The sequence below is a fragment of the Lepisosteus platostomus genome, chromosome 6, assembly GCF_059453375.1.
Source record: "Lepisosteus platostomus isolate fLepPlt1 chromosome 6, fLepPlt1.hap1, whole genome shotgun sequence".
Lineage (NCBI taxonomy): Eukaryota > Metazoa > Chordata > Actinopteri > Semionotiformes > Lepisosteidae > Lepisosteus > Lepisosteus platostomus.
The window spans coordinates 47,403,139-47,431,080 of NC_142616.1; positions in this window are offsets into that span (position 1 = coordinate 47,403,139).

Below are 27,942 nucleotides of genomic sequence, written 5' to 3' on the forward strand. Positions count from 1 at the left end.
GACAACTGAATCCCCATGTAACATCAAGGCTCAGAAGAGCCCACACACTCAGCTCTTAACCCCAGTGTGCAGAAAGTGTCAAAATGTGTTTTTCAGCAGAAATAAACATGTTTCTGCAAGTTTGTTCAACCCCATGTAAGTTATGGGGCAGTAAATGCACACTTTTCAAAACGTGTTTTTCAGCCCGAAATAAACGCGTTTTTTTAGACAACTGAATCTCCATGCAACAGCAAGGCTCAGAAGAGCCCACACACTCAGCTCTTAACCCCAGTGTGCAGAAAGTGTCAAAACGTGTTTTTCAGCAGAAATAAACATGTTTCTGCAAGTTTGTTCAACCCCATGTAAGTTATGGGGCAGTAAATGCACACTTTTCAAAACGTGTTTTTCAGCCCGAAATAAACGCGTTTTTTCAGACAACTGAATCCCCATGTAACATCAAGGCTCAGAAGAGCCCACACACTCAGCTCTTAACCCCAGTGTGCAGAAAGTGTCAAAACGTGTTTTTCAGCAGAAATAAACATGTTTCTGCAAGTTTGGTCAACCCCATGTAAGTTATGGGGCAGTAAATGCACACTTTTCAAAACGTGTTTTTCAGCCCGAAATAAACGCGTTTTTTCAGACAACTGAATCCCCATGTAACAGCAAGGCTCAGAAGAGCCCACACACTCAGCTCTTAACCCCAGTGTGCAGAAAGTGTCAGAACGTGTTTTTCAGCAGAAATAAACATGTTTCTGCAAGTTTGGTCAACCCCATGTAAGTTATGGGGCAGTAAATGCACACTTTTCAAAACGTGTTTTTCAGCCCGAAATAAACGCGTTTTTTCAGACAACTGAATTCCCATGTAACATCAAGGCTCAGAAGAGCCCACACACTCAGATCTTAACCCCAGTGTGCAGAAAGTGTCAAAACGTGTTTTTCAGCAGAAATAAACATGTTTCTGCAAGTTTGGTCAACCCCATGTAAGTTATGGGGCAGTAAATGCACACTTTTCAAAACGTGTTTTTCAGCCCGAAATAAACGCGTTTTTTCAGACAACTGAATCCCCATGTAACAGCAAGGCTCAGAAGAGCCCACACACTCAGCTCTTAACCCCAGTGTGCAGAAAGTGTCAAAACGTGTTTTTCAGCAGAAATAAACATGTTTCTGCAAGTTTGGTCAACCCCATGTAAGTTATGGGGCAGTAAATGCACACTTTTCAAAACGTGTTTTTCAGCCCGAAATAAACGCGTTTTTTCAGACAACTGAATCCCCATGTAACAGCAAGGCTCAGAAGAGCCCACACACTCAGATCTTAACCCCAGTGTGCAGAAAGTGTCAGAACGTGTTTTTCAGCAGAAATAAACATGTTTCTGCAAGTTTGGTCAACCCCATGAAAGTTATGGGGCAGTAAATGCACACTTTTCAAAACGTGTTTTTCAGCCCGAAATAAACGCGTTTTTTCAGACAACTGAATCCCCATGTAACATCAAGGCTCAGAAGAGCCCACACACTCAGCTCTTAACCCCAGTGTGCAGAAAGTGTCAAAACGTGTTTTTCAGCAGAAATAAACATGTTTCTGCAAGTTTGGTCAACCCCATGTAAGTTATGGGTCAGTAAATGCACACTTTTCAAAACGTGTTTTTCAGCCCGAAATAAACGCGTTTTTTCAGACAACTGAATCCCCATGTAACAGCAAGGCTCAGAAGAGCCCACACACTCAGATCTTAACCCCAGTGTGCAGAAAGTGTCAGAACGTGTTTTTCAGCAGAAATAAACATGTTTCTGCAAGTTTGGTCAACCCCATGTAAGTTATGGGGCAGTAAATGCACACTTTTCAAAACGTGTTTTTCAGCCCGAAATAAAAGCGTTTTTTCAGACAACTGAATCCCCATGTAACATCAAGGCTCAGAAGAGCCCACACACTCAGCTCTTAACCCCAGTGTGCAGAAAGTGTCAAAACGTGTTTTTCAGCAGAAATAAACATGTTTCTGCAAGTTTGGTCAACCCCATGTAAGTTATGGGGCAGTAAATGCACACTTTTCAAAACGTGTTTTTCAGCCCGAAATAAACGCGTTTTTTCAGACAACTGAATCCCCATGTAACATCAAGGCTCAGAAGAGCCCACACACTCAGCTCTTAACCCCAGTGTGCAGAAAGTGTCAAAATGTGTTTTTCAGCAGAAATAAACATGTTTCTGCAAGTTTGTTCAACCCCATGTAAGTTATGGGGCAGTAAATGCACACTTTTCAAAACGTGTTTTTCAGCCCGAAATAAACGCGTTTTTTTAGACAACTGAATCTCCATGTAACAGCAAGGCTCAGAAGAGCCCACACACTCAGCTCTTAACCCCAGTGTGCAGAAAGTGTCAAAACGTGTTTTTCAGCAGAAATAAACATGTTTCTGCAAGTTTGGTCAACCCCATGTAAGTTATGGGGCAGTAAATGCACACTTTTCAAAACGTGTTTTTCAGCCCGAAATAAACGCGTTTTTTCAGACAACTGAATCCCCATGTAACATCAAGGCTCAGAAGAGCCCACGCACTCAGCTCTTAACCCCAGTGTGCAGAAAGTGTCAAAATGTGTTTTTCAGCAGAAATAAACATGTTTCTGCAAGTTTGGTCAACCCCATGTAAGTTATGGGGCAGTAAATGCACACTTTTCAAAACGTGTTTTTCAGCCCGAAATAAACGCGTTTTTTCAGACAACTGAATCCCCATGTAACATCAAGGCTCAGAAGAGCCCACACACTCAGCTCTTAACCCCAGTGTGCAGAAAGTGTCAAAACGTGTTTTTCAGCAGAAATAAACATGTTTCTGCAAGTTTGGTCAACCCCATGTAAGTTATGGGTCAGTAAATGCACACTTTTCAAAACGTGTTTTTCAGCCCGAAATAAACGCGTTTTTTCAGACAACTGAATCCCCATGTAACAGCAAGGCTCAGAAGAGCCCACACACTCAGCTCTTAACCCCAGTGTGCAGAAAGTGTCAGAACGTGTTTTTCAGCAGAAATAAACATGTTTCTGCAAGTTTGGTCAACCCCATGTAAGTTATGGGGCAGTAAATGCACACTTTTCAAAACGTGTTTTTCAGCCCGAAATAAACGCGTTTTTTCAGACAACTGAATTCCCATGTAACATCAAGGCTCAGAAGAGCCCACACACTCAGATCTTAACCCCAGTGTGCAGAAAGTGTCAAAACGTGTTTTTCAGCAGAAATAAACATGTTTCTGCAAGTTTGGTCAACCCCATGTAAGTTATGGGGCAGTAAATGCACACTTTTCAAAACGTGTTTTTCAGCCCGAAATAAACGCGTTTTTTCAGACAACTGAATCCCCATGTAACAGCAAGGCTCAGAAGAGCCCACACACTCAGCTCTTAACCCCAGTGTGCAGAAAGTGTCAAAACGTGTTTTTCAGCAGAAATAAACATGTTTCTGCAAGTTTGGTCAACCCCATGTAAGTTATGGGGCAGTAAATGCACACTTTTCAAAACGTGTTTTTCAGCCCGAAATAAACGCGTTTTTTCAGACAACTGAATCCCCATGTAACAGCAAGGCTCAGAAGAGCCCACACACTCAGATCTTAACCCCAGTGTGCAGAAAGTGTCAGAACGTGTTTTTCAGCAGAAATAAACATGTTTCTGCAAGTTTGGTCAACCCCATGTAAGTTATGGGGCAGTAAATGCACACTTTTCAAAACGTGTTTTTCAGCCCGAAATAAACGCGTTTTTTCAGACAACTGAATCCCCATGTAACATCAAGGCTCAGAAGAGCCCACACACTCAGCTCTTAACCCCAGTGTGCAGAAAGTGTCAAAACGTGTTTTTAAGCAGAAATAAACATGTTTCTGCAAGTTTGGTCAACCCCATGTAAGTTATGGGTCAGTAAATGCACACTTTTCAAAACGTGTTTTTCAGCCCGAAATAAACGCGTTTTTTCAGACAACTGAATCCCCATGTAACAGCAAGGCTCAGAAGAGCCCACACACTCAGATCTTAACCCCAGTGTGCAGAAAGTGTCAGAACGTGTTTTTCAGCAGAAATAAACATGTTTCTGCAAGTTTGGTCAACCCCATGTAAGTTATGGGGCAGTAAATGCACACTTTTCAAAACGTGTTTTTCAGCCCGAAATAAACGCGTTTTTTCAGACAACTGAATTCCCATGTAACATCAAGGCTCAGAAGAGCCCAGACACTCAGATCTTAACCCCAGTGTGCAGAAAGTGTCAGAACGTGTTTTTCAGCAGAAATAAACATGTTTCTGCAAGTTTGGTCAACCCCATGTAAGTTATGGGGCAGTAAATGCACACTTTTCAAAACGTGTTTTTCAGCCCGAAATAAACGCGTTTTTTCAGACAACTGAATCCCCATGTAACATCAAGGCTCAGAAGAGCCCACACACTCAGCTCTTAACCCCAGTGTGCAGAAAGTGTCAGAACGTGTTTTTCAGCAGAAATAAACATGTTTCTGCAAGTTTGGTCAACCCCATGTAAGTTATGGGTCAGTAAATGCACACTTTTCAAAACGTGTTTTTCAGCCCGAAATAAACGCGTTTTTTCAGACAACTGAATCCCCATGTAACAGCAAGGCTCAGAAGAGCCCACACACTCAGATCTTAACCCCAGTGTGCAGAAAGTGTCAGAACGTGTTTTTCAGCAGAAATAAACATGTTTCTGCAAGTTTGGTCAACCCCATGTAAGTTATGGGGCAGTAAATGCACACTTTTCAAAACGTGTTTTTCAGCCCGAAATAAACGCGTTTTTTCAGACAACTGAATCCCCATGTAACATCAAGGCTCAGAAGAGCCCACACACTCAGCTCTTAACCCCAGTGTGCAGAAAGTGTCAAAACGTGTTTTTCAGCAGAAATAAACATGTTTCTGCAAGTTTGGTCAACCCCATGTAAGTTATGGGGCAGTAAATGCACACTTTTCAAAACGTGTTTTTCAGCCCGAAATAAACGCGTTTTTTCAGACAACTGAATTCCCATGTAACATCAAGGCTCAGAAGAGCCCACACACTCAGATCTTAACCCCAGTGTGCAGAAAGTGTCAAAACGTGTTTTTCAGCAGAAATAAACATGTTTCTGCAAGTTTGGTCAACCCCATGTAAGTTATGGGGCAGTAAATGCACACTTTTCAAAACGTGTTTTTCAGCCCGAAATAAACGCGTTTTTTCAGACAACTGAATCCCCATGTAACAGCAAGGCTCAGAAGAGCCCACACACTCAGCTCTTAACCCCAGTGTGCAGAAAGTGTCAAAACGTGTTTTTCAGCAGAAATAAACATGTTTCTGCAAGTTTGTTCAACCCCATGTAAGTTATGGGGCAGTAAATGCACACTTTTCAAAACGTGTTTTTCAGCCCGAAATAAACGCGTTTTTTTAGACAACTGAATCTCCATGCAACAGCAAGGCTCAGAAGAGCCCACACACTCAGCTCTTAACCCCAGTGTGCAGAAAGTGTCAAAACGTGTTTTTCAGCAGAAATAAACATGTTTCTGCAAGTTTGGTCAACCCCATGTAAGTTATGGGGCAGTAAATGCACACTTTTCAAAACGTGTTTTTCAGCCCGAAATAAACGCGTTTTTTCAGACAACTGAATCCCCATGTAACATCAAGGCTCAGAAGAGCCCACACACTCAGCTCTTAACCCCAGTGTGCAGAAAGTGTCAAAATGTGTTTTTCAGCAGAAATAAACATGTTTCTGCAAGTTTGGTCAACCCCATGTAAGTTATGGGGCAGTAAATGCACACTTTTCAAAACGTGTTTTTCAGCCCGAAATAAACGCGTTTTTTCAGACAACTGAATCCCCATGTAACATCAAGGCTCAGAAGAGCCCACACACTCAGCTCTTAACCCCAGTGTGCAGAAAGTGTCAAAACGTGTTTTTCAGCAGAAATAAACATGTTTCTGCAAGTTTGGTCAACCCCATGTAAGTTATGGGTCAGTAAATGCACACTTTTCAAAACGTGTTTTTCAGCCCGAAATAAACGCGTTTTTTCAGACAACTGAATCCCCATGTAACAGCAAGGCTCAGAAGAGCCCACACACTCAGCTCTTAACCCCAGTGTGCAGAAAGTGTCAGAACGTGTTTTTCAGCAGAAATAAACATGTTTCTGCAAGTTTGGTCAACCCCATGTAAGTTATGGGGCAGTAAATGCACACTTTTCAAAACGTGTTTTTCAGCCCGAAATAAACGCGTTTTTTCAGACAACTGAATTCCCATGTAACATCAAGGCTCAGAAGAGCCCACACACTCAGATCTTAACCCCAGTGTGCAGAAAGTGTCAAAACGTGTTTTTCAGCAGAAATAAACATGTTTCTGCAAGTTTGGTCAACCCCATGTAAGTTATGGGGCAGTAAATGCACACTTTTCAAAACGTGTTTTTCAGCCCGAAATAAACGCGTTTTTTCAGACAACTGAATCCCCATGTAACAGCAAGGCTCAGAAGAGCCCACACACTCAGCTCTTAACCCCAGTGTGCAGAAAGTGTCAAAACGTGTTTTTCAGCAGAAATAAACATGTTTCTGCAAGTTTGGTCAACCCCATGTAAGTTATGGGGCAGTAAATGCACACTTTTCAAAACGTGTTTTTCAGCCCGAAATAAACGCGTTTTTTCAGACAACTGAATCCCCATGTAACAGCAAGGCTCAGAAGAGCCCACACACTCAGATCTTAACCCCAGTGTGCAGAAAGTGTCAGAACGTGTTTTTCAGCAGAAATAAACATGTTTCTGCAAGTTTGGTCAACCCCATGTAAGTTATGGGGCAGTAAATGCACACTTTTCAAAACGTGTTTTTCAGACCGAAATAAACGCGTTTTTTCAGACAACTGAATCCCCATGTAACATCAAGGCTCAGAAGAGCCCACACACTCAGCTCTTAACCCCAGTGTGCAGAAAGTGTCAAAACGTGTTTTTCAGCAGAAATAAACATGTTTCTGCAAGTTTGGTCAACCCCATGTAAGTTATGGGTCAGTAAATGCACACTTTTCAAAACGTGTTTTTCAGCCCGAAATAAACGCGTTTTTTCAGACAACTGAATCCCCATGTAACAGCAAGGCTCAGAAGAGCCCACACACTCAGATCTTAACCCCAGTGTGCAGAAAGTGTCAGAACGTGTTTTTCAGCAGAAATAAACATGTTTCTGCAAGTTTGGTCAACCCCATGTAAGTTATGGGGCAGTAAATGCACACTTTTCAAAACGTGTTTTTCAGCCCGAAATAAACGCGTTTTTTCAGACAACTGAATTCCCATGTAACATCAAGGCTCAGAAGAGCCCAGACACTCAGATCTTAACCCCAGTGTGCAGAAAGTGTCAGAACGTGTTTTTCAGCAGAAATAAACATGTTTCTGCAAGTTTGGTCAACCCCATGTAAGTTATGGGGCAGTAAACGCACACTTTTCAAAACGTGTTTTTCAGCCCGAAATAAACGCGTTTTTTCAGACAACTGAATCCCCATGTAACATCAAGGCTCAGAAGAGCCCACACACTCAGCTCTTAACCCCAGTGTGCAGAAAGTGTCAGAACGTGTTTTTCAGCAGAAATAAACATGTTTCTGCAAGTTTGGTCAACCCCATGTAAGTTATGGGTCAGTAAATGCACACTTTTCAAAACGTGTTTTTCAGCCCGAAATAAACGCGTTTTTTCAGACAACTGAATCCCCATGTAACAGCAAGGCTCAGAAGAGCCCACACACTCAGATCTTAACCCCAGTGTGCAGAAAGTGTCAGAACGTGTTTTTCAGCAGAAATAAACATGTTTCTGCAAGTTTGGTCAACCCCATGTAAGTTATGGGGCAGTAAATGCACACTTTTCAAAACGTGTTTTTCAGCCCGAAATAAACGCGTTTTTTCAGACAACTGAATCCCCATGTAACATCAAGGCTCAGAAGAGCCCACACACTCAGCTCTTAACCCCAGTGTGCAGAAAGTGTCAAAACGTGTTTTTCAGCAGAAATAAACATGTTTCTGCAAGTTTGGTCAACCCCATGTAAGTTATGGGGCAGTAAATGCACACTTTTCAAAACGTGTTTTTCAGCCCGAAATAAACGCGTTTTTTCAGACAACTGAATTCCCATGTAACATCAAGGCTCAGAAGAGCCCACACACTCAGATCTTAACCCCAGTGTGCAGAAAGTGTCAAAACGTGTTTTTCAGCAGAAATAAACATGTTTCTGCAAGTTTGGTCAACCCCATGTAAGTTATGGGGCAGTAAATGCACACTTTTCAAAACGTGTTTTTCAGCCCGAAATAAACGCGTTTTTTCAGACAACTGAATCCCCATGTAACAGCAAGGCTCAGAAGAGCCCACACACTCAGCTCTTAACCCCAGTGTGCAGAAAGTGTCAAAACGTGTTTTTCAGCAGAAATAAACATGTTTCTGCAAGTTTGTTCAACCCCATGTAAGTTATGGGGCAGTAAATGCACACTTTTCAAAACGTGTTTTTCAGCCCGAAATAAACGCGTTTTTTTAGACAACTGAATCTCCATGCAACAGCAAGGCTCAGAAGAGCCCACACACTCAGCTCTTAACCCCAGTGTGCAGAAAGTGTCAAAACGTGTTTTTCAGCAGAAATAAACATGTTTCTGCAAGTTTGGTCAACCCCATGTAAGTTATGGGGCAGTAAATGCACACTTTTCAAAACGTGTTTTTCAGCCCGAAATAAACGCGTTTTTTCAGACAACTGAATCCCCATGTAACATCAAGGCTCAGAAGAGCCCACACACTCAGCTCTTAACCCCAGTGTGCAGAAAGTGTCAGAACGTGTTTTTCAGCAGAAATAAACATGTTTCTGCAAGTTTGGTCAACCCCATGTAAGTTATGGGGCAGTAAATGCACACTTTTCAAAACGTGTTTTTCAGCCCGAAATAAACGCGTTTTTTCAGACAACTGAATCCCCATGTAACAGCAAGGCTCAGAAGAGCCCACACACTCAGATCTTAACCCCATTGTGCAGAAAGTGTCAGAACGTGTTTTTCAGCAGAAATAAACATGTTTCTGCAAGTTTGGTCAACCCCATGTAAGTTATGGGGCAGTAAATGCACACTTTTCAAAACGTGTTTTTCAGCCCGAAATAAACGCGTTTTTTCAGACAACTGAATCCCCATGTAACATCAAGGCTCAGAAGAGCCCACACACTCAGCTCTTAACCCCAGTGTGCAGAAAGTGTCAAAACGTGTTTTTCAGCAGAAATAAACATGTTTCTGCAAGTTTGGTCAACCCCATGAAAGTTATGGGGCAGTAAATGCACACTTTTCAAAACGTGTTTTTCAGCCCGAAATAAACGCGTTTTTTCAGACAACTGAATCCCCATGTAACATCAAGGCTCAGAAGAGCCCACACACTCAGCTCTTAACCCCAGTGTGCAGAAAGTGTCAAAACGTGTTTTTCAGCAGAAATAAACATGTTTCTGCAAGTTTGGTCAACCCCATGTAAGTTATGGGGCAGTAAATGCACACTTTTCAAAACGTGTTTTTCAGCCCGAAATAAACGCGTTTTTTCAGACAACTGAATCCCCATGTAACATCAAGGCTCAGAAGAGCCCACACACTCAGCTCTTAACCCCAGTGTGCAGAAAGTGTCAAAATGTGTTTTTCAGCAGAAATAAACATGTTTCTGCAAGTTTGGTCAACCCCATGTAAGTTATGGGGCAGTAAATGCACACTTTTCAAAACGTGTTTTTCAGCCAGAAATAAACGCGTTTTTTCAGACAACTGAATCCCCATGTAACAGCAAGGCTCAGAAGAGCCCACACACTCAGATCTTAACCCCATTGTGCAGAAAGTGTCAGAACGTGTTTTTCAGCAGAAATAAACATGTTTCTGCAAGTTTGGTCAACCCCATGTAAGTTATGGGGCAGTAAATGCACACTTTTCAAAACGTGTTTTTCAGCCCGAAATAAACGCGTTTTTTCAGACAACTGAATCCCCATGTAACATCAAGGCTCAGAAGAGCCCACACACTCAGCTCTTAACCCCAGTGTGCAGAAAGTGTCAAAACGTGTTTTTCAGCAGAAATAAACATGTTTCTGCAAGTTTGGTCAACCCCATGTAAGTTATGGGGCAGTAAATGCACACTTTTCAAAACGTGTTTTTCAGCCCGAAATAAACGCGTTTTTTCAAACAACTGAATCCCCATGTAACATCAAGGCTCAGAAGAGCCCAAACACTCAGCTCTTAACCCCAGTGTGTAGAAAGTGTCAGAACGTGTTTTTCTGCAGAAATAAACATGTTTCTGCAAGTTTGGTCAACCCCATGTAAGTTATGGGGCAGTAAATGCACACTTTTCAAAACGTGTTTTTCAGCCCGAAATAAACGCGTTTTTTCAGACAACTGAATCCCCATGTAACATCAAGGCTCAGAAGAGCCCACACACTCAGCTCTTAACCCCAGTGTGCAGAAAGTGTCAAAACGTGTTTTTCAGAAGAAATAAACATGTTTCTGCAAGTTTGGTCAACCCCATGTAAGTTATGGGTCAGTAAATGCACACTTTTCAAAACGTGTTTTTCAGCCCGAAATAAACGCGTTTTTTCAGACAACTGAATCCCCATGTAACAGCAAGGCTCAGAAGAGCCCACACACTCAGATCTTAACCCCAGTGTGCAGAAAGTGTCAGAACGTGTTTTTCAGCAGAAATAAACATGTTTCTGCAAGTTTGGTCAACCCCATGTAAGTTATGGGGCAGTAAATGCACACTTTTCAAAACGTGTTTTTCAGCCCGAAATAAACGCGTTTTTTCAGACAACTGAATCCCCATGTAACATCAAGGCTCAGAAGAGCCCACACACTCAGCTCTTAACCCCAGTGTGCAGAAAGTGTCAAAACGTGTTTTTCAGCAGAAATAAACATGTTTCTGCAAGTTTGGTCAACCCCATGTAAGTTATGGGTCAGTAAATGCACACTTTTCAAAACGTGTTTTTCAGCCCGAAATAAACGCGTTTTTTCAGACAACTGAATCCCCATGTAACAGCAAGGCTCAGAAGAGCCCACACACTCAGATCTTAACCCCAGTGTGCAGAAAGTGTCAGAATGTGTTTTTCAGCAGAAATAAACATGTTTCTGCAAGTTTGGTCAACCCCATGTAAGTTATGGGTCAGTAAATGCACACTTTTCAAAACGTGTTTTTCAGCCCGAAATAAACGCGTTTTTTCAGACAACTGAATCCCCATGTAACAGCAAGGCTCAGAAGAGCCCACACACTCAGATCTTAACCCCAGTGTGCAGAAAGTGTCAGAACGTGTTTTTCAGCAGAAATAAACATGTTTCTGCAAGTTTGGTCAACCCCATGTAAGTTATGGGGCAGTAAATGCACACTTTTCAAAACGTGTTTTTCAGCCCAAAATAAACGCGTTTTTTCAGACAACTGAATCCCCATGTAACATCAAGGCTCAGAAGAGCCCACACACTCAGCTCTTAACCCCAGTGTGCAGAAAGTGTCAAAACGTGTTTTTCAGCAGAAATAAACATGTTTCTGCAAGTTTGGTCAACCCCATGTAAGTTATGGGTCAGTAAATGCACACTTTTCAAAACGTGTTTTTCAGCCCGAAATAAACGCGTTTTTTCAGACAACTGAATCCCCATGTAACAGCAAGGCTCAGAAGAGCCCACACACTCAGATCTTAACCCCAGTGTGCAGAAAGTGTCAGAACGTGTTTTTCAGCAGAAATAAACATGTTTCTGCAAGTTTGGTCAACCCCATGTAAGTTATGGGGCAGTAAATGCACACTTTTCAAAACGTGTTTTTCAGCCCGAAATAAACGCGTTTTTTCAGACAACTGAATTCCCATGTAACATCAAGGCTCAGAAGAGCCCACACACTCAGATCTTAACCCCAGTGTGCAGAAAGTGTCAAAACGTGTTTTTCAGCAGAAATAAACATGTTTCTGCAAGTTTGGTCAACCCCATGTAAGTTATGGGGCAGTAAATGCACACTTTTCAAAACGTGTTTTTCAGCCCGAAATAAACGCGTTTTTTCAGACAACTGAATCCCCATGTAACAGCAAGGCTCAGAAGAGCCCACACACTCAGCTCTTAACCCCAGTGTGCAGAAAGTGTCAAAACGTGTTTTTCAGCAGAAATAAACGTTTCTGCAAGTTTGGTCAACCCCATGTAAGTTATGGGGCAGTAAATGCACACTTTTCAAAACGTGTTTTTCAGCCCGAAATAAACGCGTTTTTTCAGACAACTGAATCCCCATGTAACAGCAAGGCTCAGAAGAGCCCACACACTCAGATCTTAACCCCAGTGTGCAGAAAGTGTCAGAACGTGTTTTTCAGCAGAAATAAACATGTTTCTGCAAGTTTGGTCAACCCCATGTAAGTTATGGGGCAGTAAATGCACACTTTTCAAAACGTGTTTTTCAGCCCGAAATAAACGCGTTTTTTCAGACAACTGAATTCCCATGTAACATCAAGGCTCAGAAGAGCCCAGACACTCAGATCTTAACCCCAGTGTGCAGAAAGTGTCAAAACGTGTTTTTCAGCAGAAATAAACATGTTTCTGCAAGTTTGGTCAACCCCATGTAAGTTATGGGGCAGTAAATGCACACTTTTCAAAACGTGTTTTTCAGCCCGAAATAAACGCGTTTTTTCAGACAATTGAATCCCCATGTAACATCAAGGCTCAGAAGAGCCCACACACTCAGCTCTTAACCCCAGTGTGCAGAAAGTGTCAAAATGTGTTTTTCAGCAGAAATAAACATGTTTCTGCAAGTTTGGTCAACCCCATGTAAGTTATGGGGCAGTAAATGCACACTTTTCAAAACGTGTTTTTCAGCCCGAAATAAACGCGTTTTTTCAGACAACTGAATCTCCATGTAACAGCAAGGCTCAGAAGAGCCCACACACTCAGCTCTTAACCCCAGTGTGCAGAAAGTGTCAAAACGTGTTTTTCAGCAGAAATAAACATGTTTCTGCAAGTTTGGTCAACCCCATGTAAGTTATGGGGCAGTAAATGCACACTTTTCCAAACGTGTTTTTCAGCCCGAAATAAACGCGTTTTTTCAGACAACTGATTCCCCATGTAACAGCAAAGCTCAGAAGAGCCCACACACTCAGCTCTTAACCCCAGTGTGCAGAAAGTGTCAAAACGTGTTTTTCAGCAGAAATAAACATGTTTCTGCAAGTTTGGTCAACCCCATGTAAGTTATGGGGCAGTAAATGCACACTTTTCAAAACGTGTTTTTCAGCCCGAAATAAACGCGTTTTTTCAGACAACTGAATCCCCATGTAACAGCAAGGCTCAGAAGAGCCCACACACTCAGATCTTAACCCCATTGTGCAGAAAGTGTCAGAACGTGTTTTTCAGCAGAAATAAACATGTTTCTGCAAGTTTGGTCAACCCCATGTAAGTTATGGGGCAGTAAATGCACACTTTTCAAAACGTGTTTTTCAGCCCGAAATAAACGCGTTTTTTCAGACAACTGAATCCCCATGTAACATCAAGGCTCAGAAGAGCCCACACACTCAGCTCTTAACCCCAGTGTGCAGAAAGTGTCAAAACGTGTTTTTCAGCAGAAATAAACATGTTTCTGCAAGTTTGGTCAACCCCATGTAAGTTATGGGGCAGTAAATGCACACTTTTCAAAACGTGTTTTTCAGCCCGAAATAAACGCGTTTTTTCAGACAACTGAATCCCCATGTAACAGCAAGGCTCAGAAGAGCCCACACACTCAGATCTTAACCCCAGTGTGCAGAAAGTGTCAGAACGTGTTTTTCAGCAGAAATAAACATGTTTCTGCAAGTTTGGTCAACCCCATGTAAGTTATGGGGCAGTAAATGCACACTTTTCAAAACGTGTTTTTCAGCCCGAAATAAACGCGTTTTTTCAGACAACTGAATTCCCATGTAACATCAAGGCTCAGAAGAGCCCACACACTCAGATCTTAACCCCAGTGTGCAGAAAGTGTCAAAACGTGTTTTTCAGCAGAAATAAACATGTTTCTGCAAGTTTGGTCAACCCCATGTAAGTTATGGGGCAGTAAATGCACACTTTTCAAAACGTGTTTTTCAGCCCGAAATAAACGCGTTTTTTCAGACAACTGAATCCCCATGTAACAGCAAGGCTCAGAAGAGCCCACACACTCAGCTCTTAACCCCAGTGTGCAGAAAGTGTCAAAACGTGTTTTTCAGCAGAAATAAACATGTTTCTGCAAGTTTGGTCAACCCCATGTAAGTTATGGGGCAGTAAATGCACACTTTTCAAAACGTGTTTTTCAGCCCGAAATAAACGCGTTTTTTCAGACAACTGAATCCCCATGTAACAGCAAGGCTCAGAAGAGCCCACACACTCAGATCTTAACCCCAGTGTGCAGAAAGTGTCAGAACGTGTTTTTCAGCAGAAATAAACATGTTTCTGCAAGTTTGGTCAACCCCATGTAAGTTATGGGGCAGTAAATGCACACTTTTCAAAACGTGTTTTTCAGCCCGAAATAAACGCGTTTTTTCAGACAACTGAATTCCCATGTAACATCAAGGCTCAGAAGAGCCCAGACACTCAGATCTTAACCCCAGTGTGCAGAAAGTGTCAAAACGTGTTTTTCAGCAGAAATAAACATGTTTCTGCAAGTTTGGTCAACCCCATGTAAGTTATGGGGCAGTAAATGCACACTTTTCAAAACGTGTTTTTCAGCCCGAAATAAACGCGTTTTTTCAGACAACTGAATCCCCATGTAACATCAAGGCTCAGAAGAGCCCACACACTCAGCTCTTAACCCCAGTGTGCAGAAAGTGTCAAAACGTGTTTTTCAGCAGAAATAAACATGTTTCTGCAAGTTTGGTCAACCCCATGTAAGTTATGGGGCAGTAAATGCACACTTTTCAAAACGTGTTTTTCAGCCCGAAATAAACGCGTTTTTTCAGACAACTGATTCCCCATGTAACAGCAAAGCTCAGAAGAGCCCACACACTCAGCTCTTAACCCCAGTGTGCAGAAAGTGTCAAAACGTGTTTTTCAGCAGAAATAAACATGTTTCTGCAAGTTTGGTCAACCCCATGTAAGTTATGGGGCAGTAAATGCACACTTTTCAAAACGTGTTTTTCAGCCCGAAATAAACGCGTTTTTTCAGACAACTGAATCCCCATGTAACAGCAAGGCTCAGAAGAGCCCACACACTCAGATCTTAACCCCATTGTGCAGAAAGTGTCAGAACGTGTTTTTCAGCAGAAATAAACATGTTTCTGCAAGTTTGGTCAACCCCATGTAAGTTATGGGGCAGTAAATGCACACTTTTCAAAACGTGTTTTTCAGCCCGAAATAAACGCGTTTTTTCAGACAACTGAATCCCCATGTAACATCAAGGCTCAGAAGAGCCCACACACTCAGCTCTTAACCCCAGTGTGCAGAAAGTGTCAAAACGTGTTTTTCAGCAGAAATAAACATGTTTCTGCAAGTTTGGTCAACCCCATGTAAGTTATGGGGCAGTAAATGCACACTTTTCAAAACGTGTTTTTCAGCCCGAAATAAACGCGTTTTTTCAGACAACTGAATCCCCATGTAACATCAAGGCTCAGAAGAGCCCAAACACTCAGATCTTAACCCCAGTGTGCAGAAAGTGTCAGAACGTGTTTTTCAGCAGAAATAAACATGTTTCTGCAAGTTTGGTCAACCCCATGTAAGTTATGGTGCAGTAAATGCACACTTTTCAAAACGTGTTTTTCAGCCCGAAATAAACGCGTTTTTTCAGACAACTGAATCCCCATGTAACATCAAGGCTCAGAAGAGCCCACACACTCAGCTCTTAACCCCAGTGTGCAGAAAGTGTCAAAACGTGTTTTTCAGCAGAAATAAACATGTTTCTGCAAGTTTGGTCAACCCCATGTAAGTTATGGGGCAGTAAATGCACACTTTTCAAAACGTGTTTTTCAGCCCGAAATAAACGCGTTTTTTCAGACAACTGAATCCCCATGTAACAGCAAGGCTCAGAAGAGCCCACACACTCAGATCTTAACCCCAGTGTGCAGAAAGTGTCAGAACGTGTTTTTCAGCAGAAATAAACATGTTTCTGCAAGTTTGGTCAACCCCATGTAAGTTATGGGGCAGTAAATGCACACTTTTCAAAACGTGTTTTTCAGCCCGAAATAAACGCGTTTTTTCAGACAACTGAATTCCCATGTAACATCAAGGCTCAGAAGAGCCCACACACTCAGATCTTAACCCCAGTGTGCAGAAAGTGTCAAAACGTGTTTTTCAGCAGAAATAAACATGTTTCTGCAAGTTTGGTCAACCCCATGTAAGTTATGGGGCAGTAAATGCACACTTTTCAAAACGTGTTTTTCAGCCCGAAATAAACGCGTTTTTTCAGACAACTGAATCCCCATGTAACAGCAAGGCTCAGAAGAGCCCACACACTCAGCTCTTAACCCCAGTGTGCAGAAAGTGTCAAAACGTGTTTTTCAGCAGAAATAAACATGTTTCTGCAAGTTTGGTCAACCCCATGTAAGTTATGGGGCAGTAAATGCACACTTTTCAAAACGTGTTTTTCAGCCCGAAATAAACGCGTTTTTTCAGACAACTGAATCCCCATGTAACATCAAGGCTCAGAAGAGCCCAAACACTCAGATCTTAACCCCAGTGTGCAGAAAGTGTCAGAACGTGTTTTTCAGCAGAAATAAACATGTTTCTGCAAGTTTGGTCAACCCCATGTAAGTTATGGGGCAGTAAATGCACACTTTTCAAAACGTGTTTTTCAGCCCGAAATAAACGCGTTTTTTCAGACAACTGAATCCCCATGTAACATCAAGGCTCAGAAGAGCCCACACACTCAGCTCTTAACCCCAGTGTGCAGAAAGTGTCAAAACGTGTTTTTCAGCAGAAATAAACATGTTTCTGCAAGTTTGGTCAACCCCATGTAAGTTATGGGGCAGTAAATGCACACTTTTCAAAACGTGTTTTTCAGCCCGAAATAAACGCGTTTTTTCAGACAACTGAATCCCCATGTAACAGCAAGGCTCAGAAGAGCCCACACACTCAGATCTTAACCCCAGTGTGCAGAAAGTGTCAGAACGTGTTTTTCAGCAGAAATAAACATGTTTCTGCAAGTTTGGTCAACCCCATGTAAGTTATGGGGCAGTAAATGCACACTTTTCAAAACGTGTTTTTCAGCCCGAAATAAACGCGTTTTTTCAGACAACTGAATTCCCATGTAACATCAAGGCTCAGAAGAGCCCACACACTCAGATCTTAACCCCAGTGTGCAGAAAGTGTCAAAACGTGTTTTTCAGCAGAAAAAAACATGTTTCTGCAAGTTTGGTCAACCCCATGTAAGTTATGGGGCAGTAAATGCACACTTTTCAAAACGTGTTTTTCAGCCCGAAATAAACGCGTTTTTTCAGACAACTGAATCCCCATGTAACAGCAAGGCTCAGAAGAGCCCACACACTCAGCTCTTAACCCCAGTGTGCAGAAAGTGTCAAAACGTGTTTTTCAGCAGAAATAAACATGTTTCTGCAAGTTTGGTCAACCCCATGTAAGTTATGGGGCAGTAAATGCACACTTTTCAAAACGTGTTTTTCAGCCCGAAATAAACGCGTTTTTTCAGACAACTGAATCCCCATGTAACATCAAGGCTCAGAAGAGCCCAAACACTCAGATCTTAACCCCAGTGTGCAGAAAGTGTCAGAACGTGTTTTTCAGCAGAAATAAACATGTTTCTGCAAGTTTGGTCAACCCCATGTAAGTTATGGGGCAGTAAATGCACACTTTTCAAAACGTGTTTTTCAGCCCGAAATAAACGCGTTTTTTCAGACAACTGAATCCCCATGTAACATCAAGGCTCAGAAGAGCCCACACACTCAGCTCTTAACCCCAGTGTGCAGAAAGTGTCAAAACGTGTTTTTCAGCAGAAATAAACATGTTTCTGCAAGTTTGGTCAACCCCATGTAAGTTATGGGGCAGTAAATGCACACTTTTCAAAACGTGTTTTTCAGCCCGAAATAAACGCGTTTTTTCAGACAACTGAATCCCCATGTAACAGCAAGGCTCAGAAGAGCCCACACACTCAGATCTTAACCCCAGTGTGCAGAAAGTGTCAGAACGTGTTTTTCAGCAGAAATAAACATGTTTCTGCAAGTTTGGTCAACCCCATGTAAGTTATGGGGCAGTAAATGCACACTTTTCAAAACGTGTTTTTCAGCCCGAAATAAACGCGTTTTTTCAGACAACTGAATTCCCATGTAACATCAAGGCTCAGAAGAGCCCACACACTCAGATCTTAACCCCAGTGTGCAGAAAGTGTCAAAACGTTTTTTTCAGCAGAAATAAACATGTTTCTGCAAGTTTGGTCAACCCCATGTAAGTTATGGGGCAGTAAATGCACACTTTTCAAAACTTGTTTTTCAGCCCGAAATAAACGCGTTTTTTCAGACAACTGAATCCCCATGTAACAGCAAGGCTCAGAAGAGCCCACACACTCAGCTCTTAACCCCAGTGTGCAGAAAGTGTCAAAACGTGTTTTTCAGCAGAAATAAACATGTTTCTGCAAGTTTGGTCAACCCCATGTAAGTTATGGGGCAGTAAATGCACACTTTTCAAAACGTGTTTTTCAGCCCGAAATAAACGCGTTTTTTCAGACAACTGAATCCCCATGTAACAGCAAGGCTCAGAAGAGCCCACACACTCAGATCTTAACCCCAGTGTGCAGAAAGTGTCAGAACGTGTTTTTCAGCAGAAATAAACATGTTTCTGCAAGTTTGGTCAACCCCATGTAAGTTATGGGGCAGTAAATGCACACTTTTCAAAACGTGTTTTTCAGCCCGAAATAAACGCGTTTTTTCAGACAACTGAATTCCCATGTAACATCAAGGCTCAGAAGAGCCCAGACACTCAGATCTTAACCCCAGTGTGCAGAAAGTGTCAAAACGTGTTTTTCAGCAGAAATAAACATGTTTCTGCAAGTTTGGTCAACCCCATGTAAGTTATGGGGCAGTAAATGCACACTTTTCAAAACGTGTTTTTCAGCCCGAAATAAACGCGTTTTCTCAGACAACTGAATCCCCATGTAACATCAAGGCTCAGAAGAGCCCACACACTCAGCTCTTAACCCCAGTGTGCAGAAAGTGTCAAAACGTGTTTTTCAGCAGAAATAAACATGTTTCTGCAAGTTTGGTCAACCCCATGTAAGTTATGGGGCAGTAAATGCACACTTTTCAAAACGTGTTTTTCAGCCCGAAATAAACGCGTTTTTTCAGACAACTGAATCCCCATGTAACATCAAGGCTCAGAAGAGCCCACACACTCAGCTCTTAACCCCAGTGTGCAGAAAGTGTCAAAATGTGTTTTTCAGCAGAAATAAACATGTTTCTGCAAGTTTGGTCAACCCCATGTAAGTTATGGGGCAGTAAATGCACACTTTTCAAAACGTGTTTTTCAGCCCGAAATAAACGCGTTTTTTCAGACAACTGAATCTCCATGTAACAGCAAGGCTCAGAAGAGCCCACACACTCAGCTCTTAACCCCAGTGTGCAGAAAGTGTCAAAACGTGTTTTTCAGCAGAAATAAACATGTTTCTGCAAGTTTGGTCAACCCCATGTAAGTTATGGGGCAGTAAATGCACACTTTTCAAAACGTGTTTTTCAGCCCGAAATAAACGCGTTTTTTCAGACAACTGAATCCCCATGTAACATCAAGGCTCAGAAGAGCCCACACACTCAGCTCTTAACCCCAGTGTGCAGAAAGTGTCAAAACGTGTTTTTCAGCAGAAATAAACATGTTTCTGCAAGTTTGGTCAACCCCATGTAAGTTATGGGGCAGTAAATGCACACTTTTCAAAACGTGTTTTTCAGCCCGAAATAAACGCGTTTTTTCAGACAACTGAATCCCCATGTAACATCAAGGCTCAGAAGAGCCCAAACACTCAGATCTTCACCCCAGTGTGCAGAAAGTGTCAGAACGTGTTTTTCAGCAGAAATAAACATGTTTCTGCAAGTTTGGTCAACCCCATGTAAGTTATGGGGCAGTAAATGCACACTTTTCAAAACGTGTTTTTCAGCCCGAAATAAACGCGTTTTTTCAGACAACTGAATCCCCATGTAACATCAAGGCTCAGAAGAGCCCACACACTCAGCTCTTAACCCCAGTGTGCAGAAAGTGTCAAAACGTGTTTTTCAGCAGAAATAAACATGTTTCTGCAAGTTTGGTCAACCCCATGTAAGTTATGGGGCAGTAAATGCACACTTTTCAAAACGTGTTTTTCAGCCCGAAATAAACGCGTTTTTTCAGACAACTGAATCCCCATGTAACAGCAAGGCTCAGAAGAGCCCACACACTCAGATCTTAACCCCAGTGTGCAGAAAGTGTCAGAACGTGTTTTTCAGCAGAAATAAACATGTTTCTGCAAGTTTGGTCAACCCCATGTAAGTTATGGGGCAGTAAATGCACACTTTTCAAAACGTGTTTTTCAGCCCGAAATAAACGCGTTTTTTCAGACAACTGAATTCCCATGTAACATCAAGGCTCAGAAGAGCCCACACACTCAGATCTTAACCCCAGTGTGCAGAAAGTGTCAAAACGTGTTTTTCAGCAGAAATAAACATGTTTCTGCAAGTTTGGTCAACCCCATGTAAGTTATGGGGCAGTAAATGCACACTTTTCAAAACGTGTTTTTCAGCCCGAAATAAACGCGTTTTTTCAGACAACTGAATCCCCATGTAACATCAAGGCTCAGAAGAGCCCACACACTCAGCTCTTAACCCCAGTGTGCAGAAAGTGTCAAAATGTGTTTTTCAGCAGAAATAAACATGTTTCTGCAAGTTTGGTCAACCCCATGTAAGTTATGGGGTAGTAAATGCACACTTTTCAAAACGTGTTTTTCAGCCCGAAATAAACGCGTTTTTTCAGACAACTGAATCTCCATGTAACATCAAGGCTCAGAAGAGCCCACACACTCAGCTCTTAACCCCAGTGTGCAGAAAGTGTCAAAACGTGTTTTTCAGCAGAAATAAACATGTTTCTGCAAGTTTGGTCAACCCCATGTAAGTTATGGGGCAGTAAATGCACACTTTTCAAAACGTGTTTTTCAGCCCGAAATAAACGCGTTTTTTCAGACAACTGAATCCCCATGTAACATCAAGGCTCAGAAGAGCCCACACACTCAGCTCTTAACCCCAGTGTGCAGAAAGTGTCAAAACGTGTTTTTCAGCAGAAATAAACATGTTTCTGCAAGTTTGGTCAACCCCATGTAAGTTATGGGGCAGTAAATGCACACTTTTCAATACGTGTTTTTCAGCCCGAAATAAACGCGTTTTTTCAGACAACTGAATCCCCATGTAACAGCAAGGCTCAGAAGAGCCCACACACTCAGCTCTTAACCCCAGTGTGCAGAAAGTGTCAAAACGTGTTTTTCAGCAGAAATAAACATGTTTCTGCAAGTTTGGTCAACCCCATGTAAGTTATGGGGCAGTAAATGCACACTTTTCAAAACGTGTTTTTCAGCCCGAAATAAACGCGTTTTTTCAGACAACTGAATCCCCATGTAACAGCAAGGCTCAGAAGAGCCCACACACTCAGATCTTAACCCCAGTGTGCAGAAAGTGTCAGAACGTGTTTTTCAGCAGAAATAAACATGTTTCTGCAAGTTTGGTCAACCCCATGTAAGTTATGGGGCAGTAAATGCACACTTTTCAAAACGTGTTTTTCAGCCCGAAATAAACGCGTTTTTTCAGACAACTGAATTCCCATGTAACATCAAGGCTCAGAAGAGCCCAGACACTCAGATCTTAACCCCAGTGTGCAGAAAGTGTCAAAACGTGTTTTTCAGCAGAAATAAACATGTTTCTGCAAGTTTGGTCAACCCCATGTAAGTTATGGGGCAGTAAATGCACACTTTTCAAAACGTGTTTTTCAGCCCGAAATAAACGCGTTTTTTCAGACAACTGAATCCCCATGTAACATCAAGGCTCAGAAGAGCCCACACACTCTGCTCTTAACCCCAGTGTGCAGAAAGTGTCAGAACGTGTTTTTCAGCAGAAATAAACATGTTTCTGCAAGTTTGTTCAACCCCATGTAAGTTATGGGGCAGTAAATGCACACTTTTCAAAACGTGTTTTTCAGCCCGAAATAAACGCGTTTTTTTAGACAACTGAATCTCCATGCAACAGCAAGGCTCAGAAGAGCCCACACACTCAGCTCTTAACCCCAGTGTGCAGAAAGTGTCAAAACGTGTTTTTCAGCAGAAATAAACATGTTTCTGCAAGTTTGGTCAACCCCATGTAAGTTATGGGGCAGTAAATGCACACTTTTCAAAACGTGTTTTTCAGCCCGAAATAAACGCGTTTTTTCAGACAACTGAATCCCCATGTAACATCAAGGCTCAGAAGAGCCCACACACTCAGCTCTTAACCCCAGTGTGCAGAAAGTGTCAAAATGTGTTTTTCAGCAGAAATAAACATGTTTCTGCAAGTTTGGTCAACCCCATGTAAGTTATGGGGCAGTAAATGCACACTTTTCAAAACGTGTTTTTCAGCCCGAAATAAACGCGTTTTTTCAGACAACTGAATCTCCATGTAACAGCAAGGCTCAGAAGAGCCCACACACTCAGCTCTTAACCCCAGTGTGCAGAAAGTGTCAAAACGTGTTTTTCAGCAGAAATAAACATGTTTCTGCAAGTTTGGTCAACCCCATGTAAGTTATGGGGCAGTAAATGCACACTTTTCAAAACGTGTTTTTCAGCCCGAAATAAACGCGTTTTTTCAGACAACTGAATCCCCATGTAACATCAAGGCTCAGAAGAGCCCACACACTCAGCTCTTAACCCCAGTGTGCAGAAAGTGTCAAAATGTGTTTTTCAGCAGAAATAAACATGTTTCTGCAAGTTTGGTCAACCCCATGTAAGTTATGGGGCAGTAAATGCACACTTTTCAAAACGTGTTTTTCAGCCCGAAATAAACGCGTTTTTTCAGACAACTGAATCCCCATGTAACAGCAAGGCTCAGAAGAGCCCACACACTCAGATCTTAACCCCATTGTGCAGAAAGTGTCAGAACGTGTTTTTCAGCAGAAATAAACATGTTTCTGCAAGTTTGGTCAACCCCATGTAAGTTATGGGGCAGTAAATGCACACTTTTCAAAACGTGTTTTTCAGCCCGAAATAAACACGTTTTTTCAGACAACTGAATCCCCATGTAACATCAAGGCTCAGAAGAGCCCACACACTCAGCTCTTAACCCCAGTGTGCAGAAAGTGTCAAAACGTGTTTTTCAGCAGAAATAAACATGTTTCTGCAAGTTTGGTCAACCCCATGTAAGTTATGGGGCAGTAAATGCACACTTTTCAATACGTGTTTTTCAGCCCGAAATAAACGCGTTTTTTCAGACAACTGAATCCCCATGTAACAGCAAGGCTCAGAAGAGCCCACACACTCAGCTCTTAACCCCAGTGTGCAGAAAGTGTCAAAACGTGTTTTTCAGCAGAAATAAACATGTTTCTGCAAGTTTGGTCAACCCCATGTAAGTTATGGGGCAGTAAATGCACACTTTTCAAAACGTGTTTTTCAGCCCGAAATAAACGCGTTTTTTCAGACAACTGAATCCCCATGTAACAGCAAGGCTCAGAAGAGCCCACACACTCAGATCTTAACCCCAGTGTGCAGAAAGTGTCAGAACGTGTTTTTCAGCAGAAATAAACATGTTTCTGCAAGTTTGGTCAACCCCATGTAAGTTATGGGGCAGTAAATGCACACTTTTCAAAACGTGTTTTTCAGCCCGAAATAAACGCGTTTTTTCAGACAACTGAATTCCCATGTAACATCAAGGCTCAGAAGAGCCCAGACACTCAGATCTTAACCCCAGTGTGCAGAAAGTGTCAAAACGTGTTTTTCAGCAGAAATAAACATGTTTCTGCAAGTTTGGTCAACCCCATGTAAGTTATGGGGCAGTAAATGCACACTTTTCAAAACGTGTTTTTCAGCCCGAAATAAACGCGTTTTTTCAGACAACTGAATCCCCATGTAACATCAAGGCTCAGAAGAGCCCACACACTCTGCTCTTAACCCCAGTGTGCAGAAAGTGTCAGAACGTGTTTTTCAGCAGAAATAAACATGTTTCTGCAAGTTTGTTCAACCCCATGTAAGTTATGGGGCAGTAAATGCACACTTTTCAAAACGTGTTTTTCAGCCCGAAATAAACGCGTTTTTTTAGACAACTGAATCTCCATGCAACAGCAAGGCTCAGAAGAGCCCACACACTCAGCTCTTAACCCCAGTGTGCAGAAAGTGTCAAAACGTGTTTTTCAGCAGAAATAAACATGTTTCTGCAAGTTTGGTCAACCCCATGTAAGTTATGGGGCAGTAAATGCACACTTTTCAAAACGTGTTTTTCAGCCCGAAATAAACGCGTTTTTTCAGACAACTGAATCCCCATGTAACATCAAGGCTCAGAAGAGCCCACACACTCAGCTCTTAACCCCAGTGTGCAGAAAGTGTCAAAATGTGTTTTTCAGCAGAAATAAACATGTTTCTGCAAGTTTGGTCAACCCCATGTAAGTTATGGGGCAGTAAATGCACACTTTTCAAAACGTGTTTTTCAGCCCGAAATAAACGCGTTTTTTCAGACAACTGAATCTCCATGTAACAGCAAGGCTCAGAAGAGCCCACACACTCAGCTCTTAACCCCAGTGTGCAGAAAGTGTCAAAACGTGTTTTTCAGCAGAAATAAACATGTTTCTGCAAGTTTGGTCAACCCCATGTAAGTTATGGGGCAGTAAATGCACACTTTTCAAAACGTGTTTTTCAGCCCGAAATAAACGCGTTTTTTCAGACAACTGAATCCCCATGTAACATCAAGGCTCAGAAGAGCCCACACACTCAGCTCTTAACCCCAGTGTGCAGAAAGTGTCAAAATGTGTTTTTCAGCAGAAATAAACATGTTTCTGCAAGTTTGGTCAACCCCATGTAAGTTATGGGGCAGTAAATGCACACTTTTCAAAACGTGTTTTTCAGCCCGAAATAAACGCGTTTTTTCAGACAACTGAATCCCCATGTAACAGCAAGGCTCAGAAGAGCCCACACACTCAGATCTTAACCCCATTGTGCAGAAAGTGTCAGAACGTGTTTTTCAGCAGAAATAAACATGTTTCTGCAAGTTTGGTCAACCCCATGTAAGTTATGGGGCAGTAAATGCACACTTTTCAAAACGTGTTTTTCAGCCCGAAATAAACACGTTTTTTCAGACAACTGAATCCCCATGTAACATCAAGGCTCAGAAGAGCCCACACACTCAGCTCTTAACCCCAGTGTGCAGAAAGTGTCAAAACGTGTTTTTCAGCAGAAATAAACATGTTTCTGCAAGTTTGGTCAACCCCATGTAAGTTATGGGGCAGTAAATGCACACTTTTCAAAACGTGTTTTTCAGCCCGAAATAAACGCGTTTTTTCAGACAACTGAATCCCCATGTAACATCAAGGCTCAGAAGAGCCCAAACACTCAGCTCTTAACCCCAGTGTGCAGAAAGTGTCAGAACGTGTTTTTCTGCAGAAATAAACATGTTTCTGCAAGTTTGGTCAACCCCATGTAAGTTATGGGGCAGTAAATGCACACTTTTCAAAACGTGTTTTTCAGCCCGAAATAAACGCGTTTTTTCAGACAACTGAATCCCCATGTAACATCAAGGCTCAGAAGAGCCCACACACTCAGCTCTTAACCCCAGTGTGCAGAAAGTGTCAAAACGTGTTTTTCAGAAGAAATAAACATGTTTCTGCAAGTTTGGTCAACCCCATGTAAGTTATGGGTCAGTAAATGCAAACTTTTCAAAACGTGTTTTTCAGCCCGAAATAAACGCGTTTTTTCAGACAACTGAATCCCCATGTAACAGCAAGGCTCAGAAGAGCCCACACACTCAGATCTTAACCCCAGTGTGCAGAAAGTGTCAGAACGTGTTTTTCAGCAGAAATAAACATGTTTCTGCAAGTTTGGTCAACCCCATGTAAGTTATGGGGCAGTAAATGCACACTTTTCAAAACGTGTTTTTCAGCCCGAAATAAACGCGTTTTTTCAGACAACTGAATCCCCATGTAACATCAAGGCTCAGAAGAGCCCACACACTCAGCTCTTAACCCCAGTGTGCAGAAAGTGTCAAAACGTGTTTTTCAGCAGAAATAAACATGTTTCTGCAAGTTTGGTCAACCCCATGTAAGTTATGGGGCAGTAAATGCACACTTTTCAAAACGTGTTTTTCAGCCCGAAATAAACGCGTTTTTTCAGACAACTGAATCCCCATGTAACAGCAAGGCTCAGAAGAGCCCACACACTCAGATCTTAACCCCAGTGTGCAGAAAGTGTCAGAACGTGTTTTTCAGCAGAAATAAACATGTTTCTGCAAGTTTGGTCAACCCCATGTAAGTTATGGGGCAGTAAATGCACACTTTTCAAAACGTGTTTTTCAGCCCGAAATAAACGCGTTTTTTCAGACAACTGAATTCCCATGTAACATCAAGGCTCAGAAGAGCCCACACACTCAGATCTTAACCCCAGTGTGCAGAAAGTGTCAAAACGTGTTTTTCAGCAGAAATAAACATGTTTCTGCAAGTTTGGTCAACCCCATGTAAGTTATGGGGCAGTAAATGCACACTTTTCAAAACGTGTTTTTCAGCCCGAAATAAACGCGTTTTTTCAGACAACTGAATCCCCATGTAACAGCAAGGCTCAGAAGAGCCCACACACTCAGCTCTTAACCCCAGTGTGCAGAAAGTGTCAAAACGTGTTTTTCAGCAGAAATAAACATGTTTTTTCAAGTTTGGTCAACCCCATGTAAGTTATGGGGCAGTAAATGCACACTTTTCAAAACGTGTTTTTCAGCCCGAAATAAACGCGTTTTTTCAGACAACTGAATCCCCATGTAACAGCAAGGCTCAGAAGAGCCCACACACTCAGATCTTAACCCCAGTGTGCAGAAAGTGTCAGAACGTGTTTTTCAGCAGAAATAAACATGTTTCTGCAAGTTTGGTCAACCCCATGTAAGTTATGGGGCAGTAAATGCACACTTTTCAAAACGTGTTTTTCAGCCCGAAATAAACGCGTTTTTTCAGACAACTGAATTCCCATGTAACATCAAGGCTCAGAAGAGCCCAGACACTCAGATCTTAACCCCAGTGTGCAGAAAGTGTCAAAACGTGTTTTTCAGCAGAAATAAACATGTTTCTGCAAGTTTGGTCAACCCCATGTAAGTTATGGGGCAGTAAATGCACACTTTTCAAAACGTGTTTTTCAGCCCGAAATAAACGCGTTTTTTCAGACAACTGAATCCCCATGTAACATCAAGGCTCAGAAGAGCCCACACACTCAGCTCTTAACCCCAGTGTGCAGAAAGTGTCAAAATGTGTTTTTCAGCAGAAATAAACATGTTTCTGCAAGTTTGTTCAACCCCATGTAAGTTATGGGGCAGTAAATGCACACTTTTCAAAACGTGTTTTTCAGCCCGAAATAAACGCGTTTTTTTAGACAACTGAATCTCCATGCAACAGCAAGGCTCAGAAGAGCCCACACACTCAGCTCTTAACCCCAGTGTGCAGAAAGTGTCAAAACGTGTTTTTCAGCAGAAATAAACATGTTTCTGCAAGTTTGTTCAACCCCATGTAAGTTATGGGGCAGTAAATGCACACTTTTCAAAACGTGTTTTTCAGCCCGAAATAAACGCGTTTTTTTAGACAACTGAATCTCCATGCAACAGCAAGGCTCAGAAGAGCCCACACACTCAGCTCTTAACCCCAGTGTGCAGAAAGTGTCAAAACGTGTTTTTCAGCAGAAATAAACATGTTTCTGCAAGTTTGGTCAACCCCATGTAAGTTATGGGGCAGTAAATGCACACTTTTCAAAACGTGTTTTTCAGCCCGAAATAAACGCGTTTTTTCAGACAACTGAATCCCCATGTAACATCAAGGCTCAGAAGAGCCCACACACTCAGCTCTTAACCCCAGTGTGCAGAAAGTGTCAAAATGTGTTTTTCAGCAGAAATAAACATGTTTCTGCAAGTTTGGTCAACCCCA